This window comes from Lepeophtheirus salmonis, chromosome 14, assembly GCF_016086655.4.
Source record: "Lepeophtheirus salmonis chromosome 14, UVic_Lsal_1.4, whole genome shotgun sequence".
NCBI lineage: Eukaryota > Metazoa > Arthropoda > Copepoda > Siphonostomatoida > Caligidae > Lepeophtheirus > Lepeophtheirus salmonis.
In genome coordinates, this window is record NC_052144.2 from 2,036,852 (window position 1) to 2,048,450 (window position 11,599).

Here is an 11,599-nt window from a genome sequence, read left to right on the forward strand (position 1 = left end):
TTGGTGAAGATGAGATGCCTCCATTTAACTGGACACCTGTCCTGATTTTGATTGACAATTTCAAATTTGCTGCAACAACTCATGTGGACGTTGAATGGCCTTTCAGTATTTTTAAATAATTTAACAAAATTCATTTATAAATTATGATAAATATATACAGGGTTCGAAAAAAAACGAGGACTCTTAATAAATGCTAATTATGTAATTAAAATAGAGGGGTTTTGTGATTTTCCCCCTGCATATTCCAAATTTTCTGTCTTTTCTGCATAATTAAACAATAATAAACATTTCTCAAATCTTTCATCATGAGTGAGTAAGGAACAAAAAGGCAGAGGATCTCAGACTTTCTGGATGCCAAAATTGAGGTGGCAGAGAATATGGATTTTGTGAAGTGCTCCATACATAAAAAAGGATAGAAACCCTTCTCAAGGAAAGAAGGAAGTGCGGGATACAACTTCAAAAAGGGATTCTGAGTTTCTGGGGGACCTGAAGAAGAAAATCAAGGACGACCTCACAAAATCCATGAATTACCTCTGTAACGAGTTTGACGTGGACAAGGGGACAATCAGGAGGGCTGGAATGGAGGACTTGGGGTTGTCCTCTTACAAAAGGACCTCAAGCCACCTTTTGACGGACACTCTTAAGGAAAGGAGTCTACAAAGGTGCAAGAAAGTTCGTGCGTGGATCAAGACAAATGGATCCACAGTAAATATTTTCTCTGACGAGAAGATGTTCACTGTGGACCAGATCCAAAACCATCAGAACAACTGTTAGCTTGAGAGATCAGCAGAAGAGGTCAAGGGTGTGTTCCGTACAAATCATCCGGCCCAAACAATGGTCCTGAGGGTCGTGGCGTCCGACGGCAAGAAGATGCCTCCCTTCTTTTTTAAGGCTGGGAAGAAAATTTGGAAGGATGCCTACTACAAGGTTTTGAGGTTCACCAACTACCATGGTCCAAGGTCACCTAGAAGACAACTATGCGTGGACCTAAGATGGTGCACTCTCACACACATCAGCCAAATGCCAGAAGGTATGTGCCGATAACATGGCTTATTTTTGGTACAATGACATGTGGTCATCATCTTTGCCGGATTTGAACCCGTTGGACTTTGCTGTGTGGGGCACTTTGGAGAGGGAGACTAACCGGACATCTCATCCGAACGTGTACTCCCTGAAGGCCGCCATTGTGAAGTAGTGGACCAACTTGTCTGAGAAGTTCAGCTTATACCACAGCCTCCAAACTGTCCCTGGAACTTCTTGTCTATGTTGGCCCCAGCATCGAGAATGGAAGACCACAAGGCGTCAACATTGTTATGTGCACGTTTATTGGACTCTCTCTCCCCAAGAAAGGCCCACACATAATAGCCCAAGAGGTTACGATACGAGTAGCTAGGAGTCCACATTTCCTTTTTTTAAACATAAAGATCTTAATAACGTTGGGTTGTTCCCAGAATAAATCCGATTCCAATTACCTGATTTGGACAACCTTTGCCAATTTAAAATTCTAGGATGACACTGGATCTGTTAACATCAATTTAAGCTCTCTAACATAACTATATATTGAGTTATTTGCGTCCTTGGGGTTCCACCTTGCACAGAGGTATACAATAACGGCCGCACAGTATCTCAACGATATTGTTTTGTTTTTTTTACAATTTTGTAAGCTCAATTTGATGAGCACAATTTTAAAAACATGGATCTTTGTGTTGCTAAAATGTTGAGGTCTAAACATGTACCAGATTTAAAATACTCAACCAGTATAAATAATAAACATATTTATATTGCGGTGTTGATAGTTTTTGGGGGTAAGCCCCCCTCCCGCCAAAAAAAATGATTTTGGCTAGCAACACCCCTGGTTATAGTGTGTATTTTTGAAGAAGTAGAAAATTTAATTCCTTAATATTGTGTGATATTTGTGTTACTATCTATGAGCAAACTCATTTCCTGAGAAATACATTTTTAAATGAGAGAATCCCGGGAAATATTTGTGAAATTGAAGTATTTCTTTTTAAATTTTAAGAAAAAATAAATAACGTGAGGCTGGACTTACCCATAAATATATTCTCAATTCTCATGTTCTTCAATTTTATCATTAAATTATTATTTAGAAATCATAGCTCCTCATTTTTTGAATTCTGTAACGCCATCCGACCCACAAAGAAAGCATATTTAAAACGTAAGTGATGAACAAGCTAATTTTCGTTAGATTATAATGTATTATATATGTATATAAATAAAAGTTATACTATAAAATGATTAAATTCGGGATTTTCCAAAAAAGTTGTAGAACCTGAGGCAATTAATTACTATTATTTTTCTATAATCATTAATATACATACATTCATATTAATAAACATCGGTGGCATTAAAAATATATGGGTCATAATCCAACGATTATGGTAAAAGATTGACGAGTTGATTTTATAAAATGCTAAATTACGTCGATGAGCACGATTTAAATAAGTAAAGCTCATTTCTAAATTATAATATTTAACATAACTTACAGAGGAAAAAAATTAAATGAACATATTTTCAATCCTTCTTGTAAATATATGATATTTTGACTGGCGAGTTTGTTAACAAGTATCACTCGTCATTCCTTGAATGTTTTTTTTTAGCAGCTCAAAAATATTCGAGTAGCTAAATTCCGCTCGTAGCAAATTTCCAACTATTATAAAATAAAACTTATATTCTGAAATAATTAAATATGGTATTTCCCGGGGATTTTCCATTGGTGTAAAATCCCTAGAAACCTCGGTAAAACAAAAATCCCAATAGTAGTTTCCATATAATTATGACTCAAAGAATGTGAAAATCCAAGCTTAAAAAAAAGTTTATATAACATGAAAAGTATATCAAGGAGTCGTTCGACAGAAATTATACTTACCCATGGTGTTCAAAGTATGGGATCCTGTCAAGTTTTGAGTAGATAGAGGGTGCCTTAGGAACTATTCTTATAGATTAAATAGTTATATCTGCCCTCACGGTGTCACCTTGATAACGCAAACAAAATATTTATTGTTAGACCGTCATATTAAAAAAGAAAACAATTATTGTTAAAGTAAAGTGTGTCTGTTCGTCGACGCCTAATAACTCCAAGCAATACCACATAATCCTGTCGGTATATAATTACACTAAAATAAATTTACGGGGTATTGAAATCTAAGAATTTACTGATTCAATAATTAATTAAGGTTGAGTGATTGAAATTAATTAATATTTCTACATATTAAAGCATAGACAATTAGTTACAATACAAACTATACCTCATCTCTCTAGCTTACGAACAATTTGAGAAAATGACACTTGAGTGTGATCGGCAAATTTCCATTCGAACACTCCAAGCAGTTAGGCGTCTCCAGGATGATTGTTTACGCCGTCAGCAAGTCCAAAAAATTGGAGAGGAAGAAAAGCTCCGTCAAAAAGGCCAAACTGTACCCGGATGATTTAAATAAAACAGACCTGGTCAATTCACTCAAGTCCATGAGGGCCCATGCAAGATATCTGTGAGGCTGTCCAGAGAGCTATCAAATAAGTCCTGTGAGGGTGGAGAGGCTACTTATGACACCAACAATGAAAGAAACCCCTCTCTTCCGTTGAAAGACTCTTTTGAATTAGCCTTTTCAACTCTTTTTTGACACTTTTGGCCCGCCATTGCCCTGATGCTAACCCCCTTATCTAAACCTTTTGGTTAAATGTGTCCAAACACAGAACCCCTCAAACCCACTGCTAGCCAACACTGGTACACAATAACTAAATCTTCATCGGGTGCTAGGCCTTCCACCGCCACCTGGAAGCCATCATTGAGCTCAGCCCACATTTATTTATGTTATTAATTTTGATGACATTCTATTGTTAATGAATAAATTGTATCCTGTTGAAGTTTAAGATTCAAAGTGTTCCTATTTTAATGGACCACTCGGTAAATCCCGATAAAAATGTATCCCGGTATCTATATTCTACATATAATATAAACCCTTCTCAGATAACTCTCTATTTTTTGTACGAAGCAGTTTATTTATTTATGATGATACAAAGGGACCATAAAAAAATTCCTTTGACTTCCCTCCCATATATCTTCTTTCTTAAAGAGGTTTAAGGGGGTATAAGACAGAGAAAAAAGTACACTATGGATTGGTTAGAACTTGAAGAGGGTAAAAAGAAGGAAGAAGGAAAAGTAATTAACACATTGGGTACATTTTATAAGAATATTCTCACCCACATATGTAGTATATATCATATATAATGTCTCTTCTTCTACTAAGAGAGAATCTTTCAGATAACTCAAATATTCACACGCTAGGAATATATCTTCCTCCTTCTTCCACATTTGTGTGAAATATGTAAAAGACACTCAAATAAATTAATTATCATTTAAAGCATCCTTGTCAATTAGTTTTTCATGGTTTGAATCCATTCTACTTTTACTTGTTTCACTGGCCATGGCCAAAAACACCTATGTGTCTTTCCCTAAACGAGGAGTAAAAATAGGGTCATATGATTCTGTATCTTCTAGTGTTTTTTTGGGGGATGTGGAGTATTTAAAAAGGTACTAAACTAGTGGTACTATTGTGTCGATCCTTACTTAGGACTGAAGACTACAGTTCCATCCAATTCAGTCCTGCATATCAGCACTAAAAACTGAAATATATTTCAGTTCTTGTACTGACAGTGCGAATGACCAACAGTCCTAAGCCGATCCTAAGACTGGAATGGGCCGAATAAATCAGGACTGGCACTAACTAGAGCAGGGTTGTCCAATCCGTGGCCCAAGAGTCAATTTGTGGCCTCGCTAATGTTTAGGTCAGCCTACATAATGCGTACAAACATTGAAAAATATTCGACGTCTTCTTGTATTTTACGAGGCTCTAACAGGGTTGCCAGATTGGCCTTTTTTTTTTTTGAACAGTTAGACCTTGAAAAGTTAGATTTTGTCTTCATTTGTATTTGGCCTAATGTTAAAATAAATGTATAATTAATAGATTCGCCGTCATCTTGTATTTTACGAGACTCTAACAGGGTTGCCAGATTGGCCTTTTTTTGAACAGTTAGAGCTTGAAAAGTTAGATTTTGTCTTCATTTGTATTTGGCCTAATGTTAAAATAAATGTATAATTAATAGTTTTGTTTTATGTAGCCATTTTTCATGTTTTTTTAAAGGTATCAAATTTAACCCTGTCTAAAATTTATTTACATATTTTTATTCGAAAAAGTATCAAAAAGTACCAGAATATCAATACCAAAATCGGTACAAAAATTTTGGGAATGTGACAGACATTAGTATCAACTATGGGGTGAAAATATTTCTGACTAAGAGATGACGGTAGTTCTTTAAAAAAAATCACTGTCTATGAAAGTACAGAGTCTATATAGGATTGTTTATCAATAGAGAAAATTGGGCATTGTTGTGTGATACAATACTTTTATTTGAAAGGCTTTTGCCCAACCAATATAATTTTTCTGAAGATTTCCCCTGTGTACACCTCTAATTATAGGTTGAATTGCTATATCATACACCCTTTTCACCAAATTTAGCCCCCTCGGATTATACCCTGTTCCCCTACGTGAAAAAATGTCTTAGTGGTCAAAGATCACACATGCAACTTAAACCATTTTTCTTGATTTCCCCTCTTCAAGGAACTATGTAAAAAATGATGTTGACTCCTTTTTTCAACCAATCACTCATTTTGTATTTCCTTCATGTGGGAATAAAAACTCTGCGTAATTATTCTAGGTCCCTAGAAGTTCACGATAGAGCTAAAATGAGAATTTGTTTGTTTGTGCTTTCTTTGTTGGGTCGGGTAATATAAGGACTACCTTCATGACACGACCATTGACAGTTTTAATGGTTTATTCTTAATATTTTATGTATTAATCAAATTTAAGAATAAGTATATTATTTGTAAATTATGAATAAATATCAAAGTCCCATAACGCTCTGTACAAGATGTAAAAAGAAACCAACTCCCCAGATAGGAGGACGGTAGGTCACCTGAATTTACTACAAGTTGCGATTCGTATCAAACTCGTATTTATGTCTCAATTTTACTGAATCTATCTAATCAAATAATTTATTATTTATTTAATATACAAATTGCCAGACAGACAATTGTATGCAAGTTGCAATCAAATAATTAGATGGTTCATCTTATTAAAAAAAAAATTGACATAGATGAGAATAATCCAATAGTTGATATTCCATTAGACATACAGCTTTTTTTATAATGAGTGACAATCCTACGCTAAAAGTAGTATGGTGTGATTTTATTCTAGATGTAAGATTATTGAGTTTTATTGGAAATGCACTCAGTTGAATTAGTGTGGAAACTGCGTTTGCTGTTGGAATATAAACATTGCAAAAAATGGGTTGACATAAAATTTTATTAAATTAAGCTAATTGCAATTTAGCTCCTGAATCTTAATTCGTCTTATTTATGAAAATCAATTAATTGCTTCAATTTCTTATATATGTACAAAAACTATTTTTTTCAATATATTTTCCTAGTTTGAAAATACTTTAAGCCTAAATAACTCCACTTATAACAATATCAAAATGAATTTATTCGATTTTGTGTCTTGCAAGGATTTTAAATTAGTAAAATATGTATAAATTGGCTAATTAGAACTGGACTTATTATGAAAAACCCATGATTTTTAAAATCTTAGCCTAATCGACAATAACCAATTATTCGATCAAGACCAAAGTACCAATTAATTGGAACAGTTGAATGGGAGAATAAAGTTGCAGTCATGGGAAGTAAAGACTGAAAGGGGTTGGAGAAAAGAGAGATTTTAAACACAGCTCTATGAACGTTCCAACACTACAATTAAGTGTGTTTGACTATCTCAACACGGCAGTCAAAAAAGTAGGGCCCAAAGAAAATATATCTCACCAAACACGAGGCATAGTCGGGTAATTGGAACTTGATTTATTTTGAAAAAAAAACACCCATCATTTTTATAACCTTTGCCTAATTAACAATAATCAATTATTTAATCAACTAATCAGCAATTATTATAAAATAAGAACTTCCATAAAAGCTCTTTTTTGAAAAAATTATTTAAAGAAAAACAAAAAAATTAAAAGGTTATTAAAATACCAAAGTTATGTTTATTCAGTGTCACATATCTTTTAAAACTGTCTAAAACAAAACTTTCAATGCCCTTCTGATATCATTATGAAGGAAAAATCAAACTTTTCTTTATTCTAAAAAAACTTGCTTTATTGCCTTTTGAAATAAGGAAGATATCTTGTATTAATAAAATAAAATATATGGAGATAATACTAATTAAAGTATCTGATGTTATAATATAATTAGATGAGACGTCGGTACCTATGACATAATTGTAAATCTTACTTAACACCTTTGTACTACAGAATACATGAATGTTTGAAGAACAGCTTGAATTCTTTCTTTCTCAAGGACTAATGGAGTTATATCTGAGATATTTTGTATTTGGTTCGGAATTTAAGACCTTCTAAAAGGAGAGACGGATAATGTATATATGTTAGAAAAACAAATTTATTATTTTCCATTCTTATTTTTGAAGGGACTTTTCTGCATCTTGAAAGGCATGTAATGTGATGGTAACAATTCTCCTCTTCAAAGGAAGAGAGTGAAGTTAAATTAAGCAAGCAAGTACGACTATGCATGCATGAATATCTCATCAAACTTGACACATTTGTCCCCTTCTTACTTATGTAGGTATGTACTACATACTTAAAGGAGGAAAAAAAAATAAACCTACTTAATATACGTATATCGTTGGAGGAGGAGACGAACCCGCCTCCTTAAGTCAATGAGTCAGTCAGTCATTTTTTTCCTTTTCCTAATAAGATATCGGTTACTTCAAAAAAAACAAAAAAACATCTTGAATATTTTAAGGAGAAAGAGAACTTGTCTTCTCCATATGTAAGGGCTATTTCTATGTACTTTTGAATCGTATTTACCCGGATCAATAAGCATTACTAGAGTTGTAACAAATATGACCTAAATGCTTTTTATTTTATATTCCAAAGGTGTTATCATTACTGATATACTTACTTTTTAGTGCTAAACTTCAACAAGATATATTATATTAATTAACAAAAGAGTTTCAATAAAATGAGCTCTATTCATCATTAATGTATCTGCCCTTAGCGGCAAATATGGCTTTCAGGCCATGGTGGAAGGCCTGGCACCCGATGAGGATGTTTTCCTCTGTCATGGTGTCCCAATGCTGGCTGACAGGTGCTTTGAGAGCCTTGGTGTGATTACAAACATGAACCCAAAAGGTATAGTAAAGGGGCTTTGTACCAAGGCTGTAAGGGAGCCAAAAGTGTCAAAAAAAAGGGTTCAAAATACACATTCCAAAAAGTTTTGCAACGGAGGAGATCAAGAGAACTGCAGTCTTGAAGTTTTTTTTAGACCGATTCAACAAAAACAACCTATTAGAGGTCATCAAATGCACTTAATTGCAGAGCAAAGATTTTATTAAACTAATAGAAATATATTTTTCGTTTATTTTACTTAAACTAACTTGACTCAATACTCAAAAACACGGGCTCAATATTTATAGCCCGAATTTAACACTTGCTCCAAGAGTACATCTTATTTTCCCGGGATTTCTCGGGAAATCCAGCATTTTATCATTGAATAATAAAAGTTTCATTTATATATATATATATATTTTGTACAAGTTGAAACTTGCACACGTTCAATTGATACTATCATTCCAATTGTTATTCATTAAAATTACATGGTTACTATATATTTATAAGTAATATAACTGTGGGAATTTGAGCTGTATAATGTGCTACAGAATACTTATACTTTAGGAATTTGTATTAAAATAGTCAAAAATTATACCATTAATATAGAAATCTCATCTCACTTTTTAGTTACAACTTGAACAAAATTGCAAATTGTACATAATATATATATACTATAATCCAGCACAAATTAGCTTTGCAATTGTTTACTATTTTATTATTTTTTCATTGGGGGTCGGAATTCTAAAAATTGGGACCTGTAGCCCTGGTACTATTAGTGAACAATGATCAAATTGAAGAATATGAGTACTGAAATATATTTAAAGATAAGTCAAGCTTATCATTATTTCTTTATTCTTCAAATATATAAAGAAATACTTCAATTTGACAGATATTTCCCGGGATCCTTTAATTTAATTTTAATTTATCAGTAAAAGAAACCCTGCAGTTTGTACAAACCGGGTCGTGCGAAATGGATGTACGACTAATCAACGTGAGCAAACTTTTGCTCCTCCTGATTCTAAATGAAGTAAGACGTGATAGATTACTTAAAGACGTTAAGCACACAATGGACATATACCATATATGAATTTGACCTCCAATTCTCTAAATGACAGACCTTAAAGCGGCCAGGGAAAGTGGAGCACTCTCTGGCAATGTAGTCCCCTCTCATGAGCTTCCACTCCTTCTCCACGGAAGACTTGAGGTCGGGCACATTGCTGTGACGTGATCTGCAGGCCTTGGACTCGACTTGCCACCATATAGAGTAATCCAAAGGATTCAGATTGGGCTCGGGGAGGCCAGAAGCTCTTGGGACAAAACTCCATGTTCTCTTCCATCCAGGCTTGCATAATATTGGCTGTGTGGGCGGATACCCCATCCTGTCGGAAGACGTAGGAGGCCTTGTCCGACATTTTGGTGATTTTGAGGACCTACAGGAGTACCTTGGTCTTTAAGATCTCCCAGTAGTTGGCTACCATCAGCCTGTACCCAGTCTTGAACCAAATTGCCGGCATTTTGTCTCTGTTCGAAGCTACATCTTCAAACATCATCACAGAGGCCATGATGTTTTGTCTTGAACATGTGGCAGAGGTGTTCAGAAGTGTTTTCAAAGAAAACAGCCCATTGGTCTGCTTTTCACTACTGGGTTCGATTTTAAGGTTTTTCCCTCTTTCATGAGCTTTTTGACCCTGTAGACGGTGTGCCTCTCGATCCCAACAATCTTGACAATTTCAGGTGTGCTGTGACCGGAACAAATCAGAACAGCAATCTTATTTCTTTTTGCTTCCACTTTTGTTGACAGAAATGATAGAGACGATTACAATAGCTCATTCGAAAGCTTAAAAAGTCAGCTGTGGCGTGAAACATCAGAAATGTACGATTTACAATCACTATACCTAACAAAATTAATCTATAGTTGCGGTACATCCATTTTACAGGACCCAATATTTATATATAAATATATAGTTAGTAGCAGAAATATCAAGAAAATATTAAGAAATTGAAGTTTGTTCTTCCTCACAAATATAAACATGACAAATTAATAAGAAAAAGTTTGAAGAAAAACAACATCAAAACACTGACTAGCTCAAATTACTTTCCACCATAATGAAATAACGAGGAGTAATTACCCAGATGTTTTCACAATATAATCATAATAATAATTTGAATATAATGATAATTAATTATTCGAGTATATGTATTATATTTGAACCAAACACTTGTCACCCACGTTTGACAAAAATACTCAATAAAATAGAGTAACGACCCCAAAATGTTGTATTTGTCTTGATATATTTATATTATTTGAAATATGCTTCTATTTTGAAACCGCTCCTCAACAAATTTTTGGCCTTAGATGGAGATTATGTGTTCTTTATTGCTTTTACTTCAAGAAAACATTTTAATAGTCTTTATAACCCAAGATTTCTGTTTATTTTGTCTAAAGAGAGCACCATTTCATATACCGGGTGGTCTCATGAAATCTGATCACTTATTAATTCAATAATTTATGAAGATAGATTGATTGAAATTAATTCATATTTGAATATATTAAAGCATAAGCAATTAGCTACAAAATAAAACAATCCCGAGCTCTCTAGCTGACGTACAAATCGAGAAAATGACATTTGAACGTAATCAACGAATTTCCATTCGCGCACTCCAAGCAGTTGGTTGTCTCAAGGACCACCGTCTACGCTATCAGCAAGTCCGAAAAGAAGAAGGGTTCTGTCAAAAAAAAACATACTGGACACGGAGGAGTTAAAGAAAACAGCCAAGGTCAATCTCCTCAAGTCCATGAGTGCCTATGCAAGAGATCTCGGTGTTTCACACCAGACTGTACAGAGAGCTATAAAAAAAGGGGGTGGAAAGAACCTTGTGAGGGCGGGAGGCCGCTATTTTGACAAGATCAATAGAAGAAAACCATCTCCTCCGTGGCAAGGCACTTTTGAGTTATTTTGAACTCTTTGTTGACACTTTTGCCCTCCCTCCATCCTTGATGACAGCCACCGCGACTAAACTTGCAGTATCCGTAATCCTTGCCGCTTAAAACGGCTAAATTAATGTTTATGAGCTCAGACACACATCTATTCAATGTATTAATTTTGATGAAAATTTATTATTAATGAATAAATTGTTGAAGTTTAAATTACAAAGTGTTTAGATTTTAATGAACCACTCGGTACTATTAATAAACCATGACATCTACACAAATTTACAAAAATAATTTTTCATGTAGCAAATTTTAAATAACTTTTATTATATTATTCTTCAGCCGGACTATGAGTTCAATAATAAAGGCGTCAAGACTCGAGGATTTCGTCGAAAGACAGTTGAGGGTGCTTCA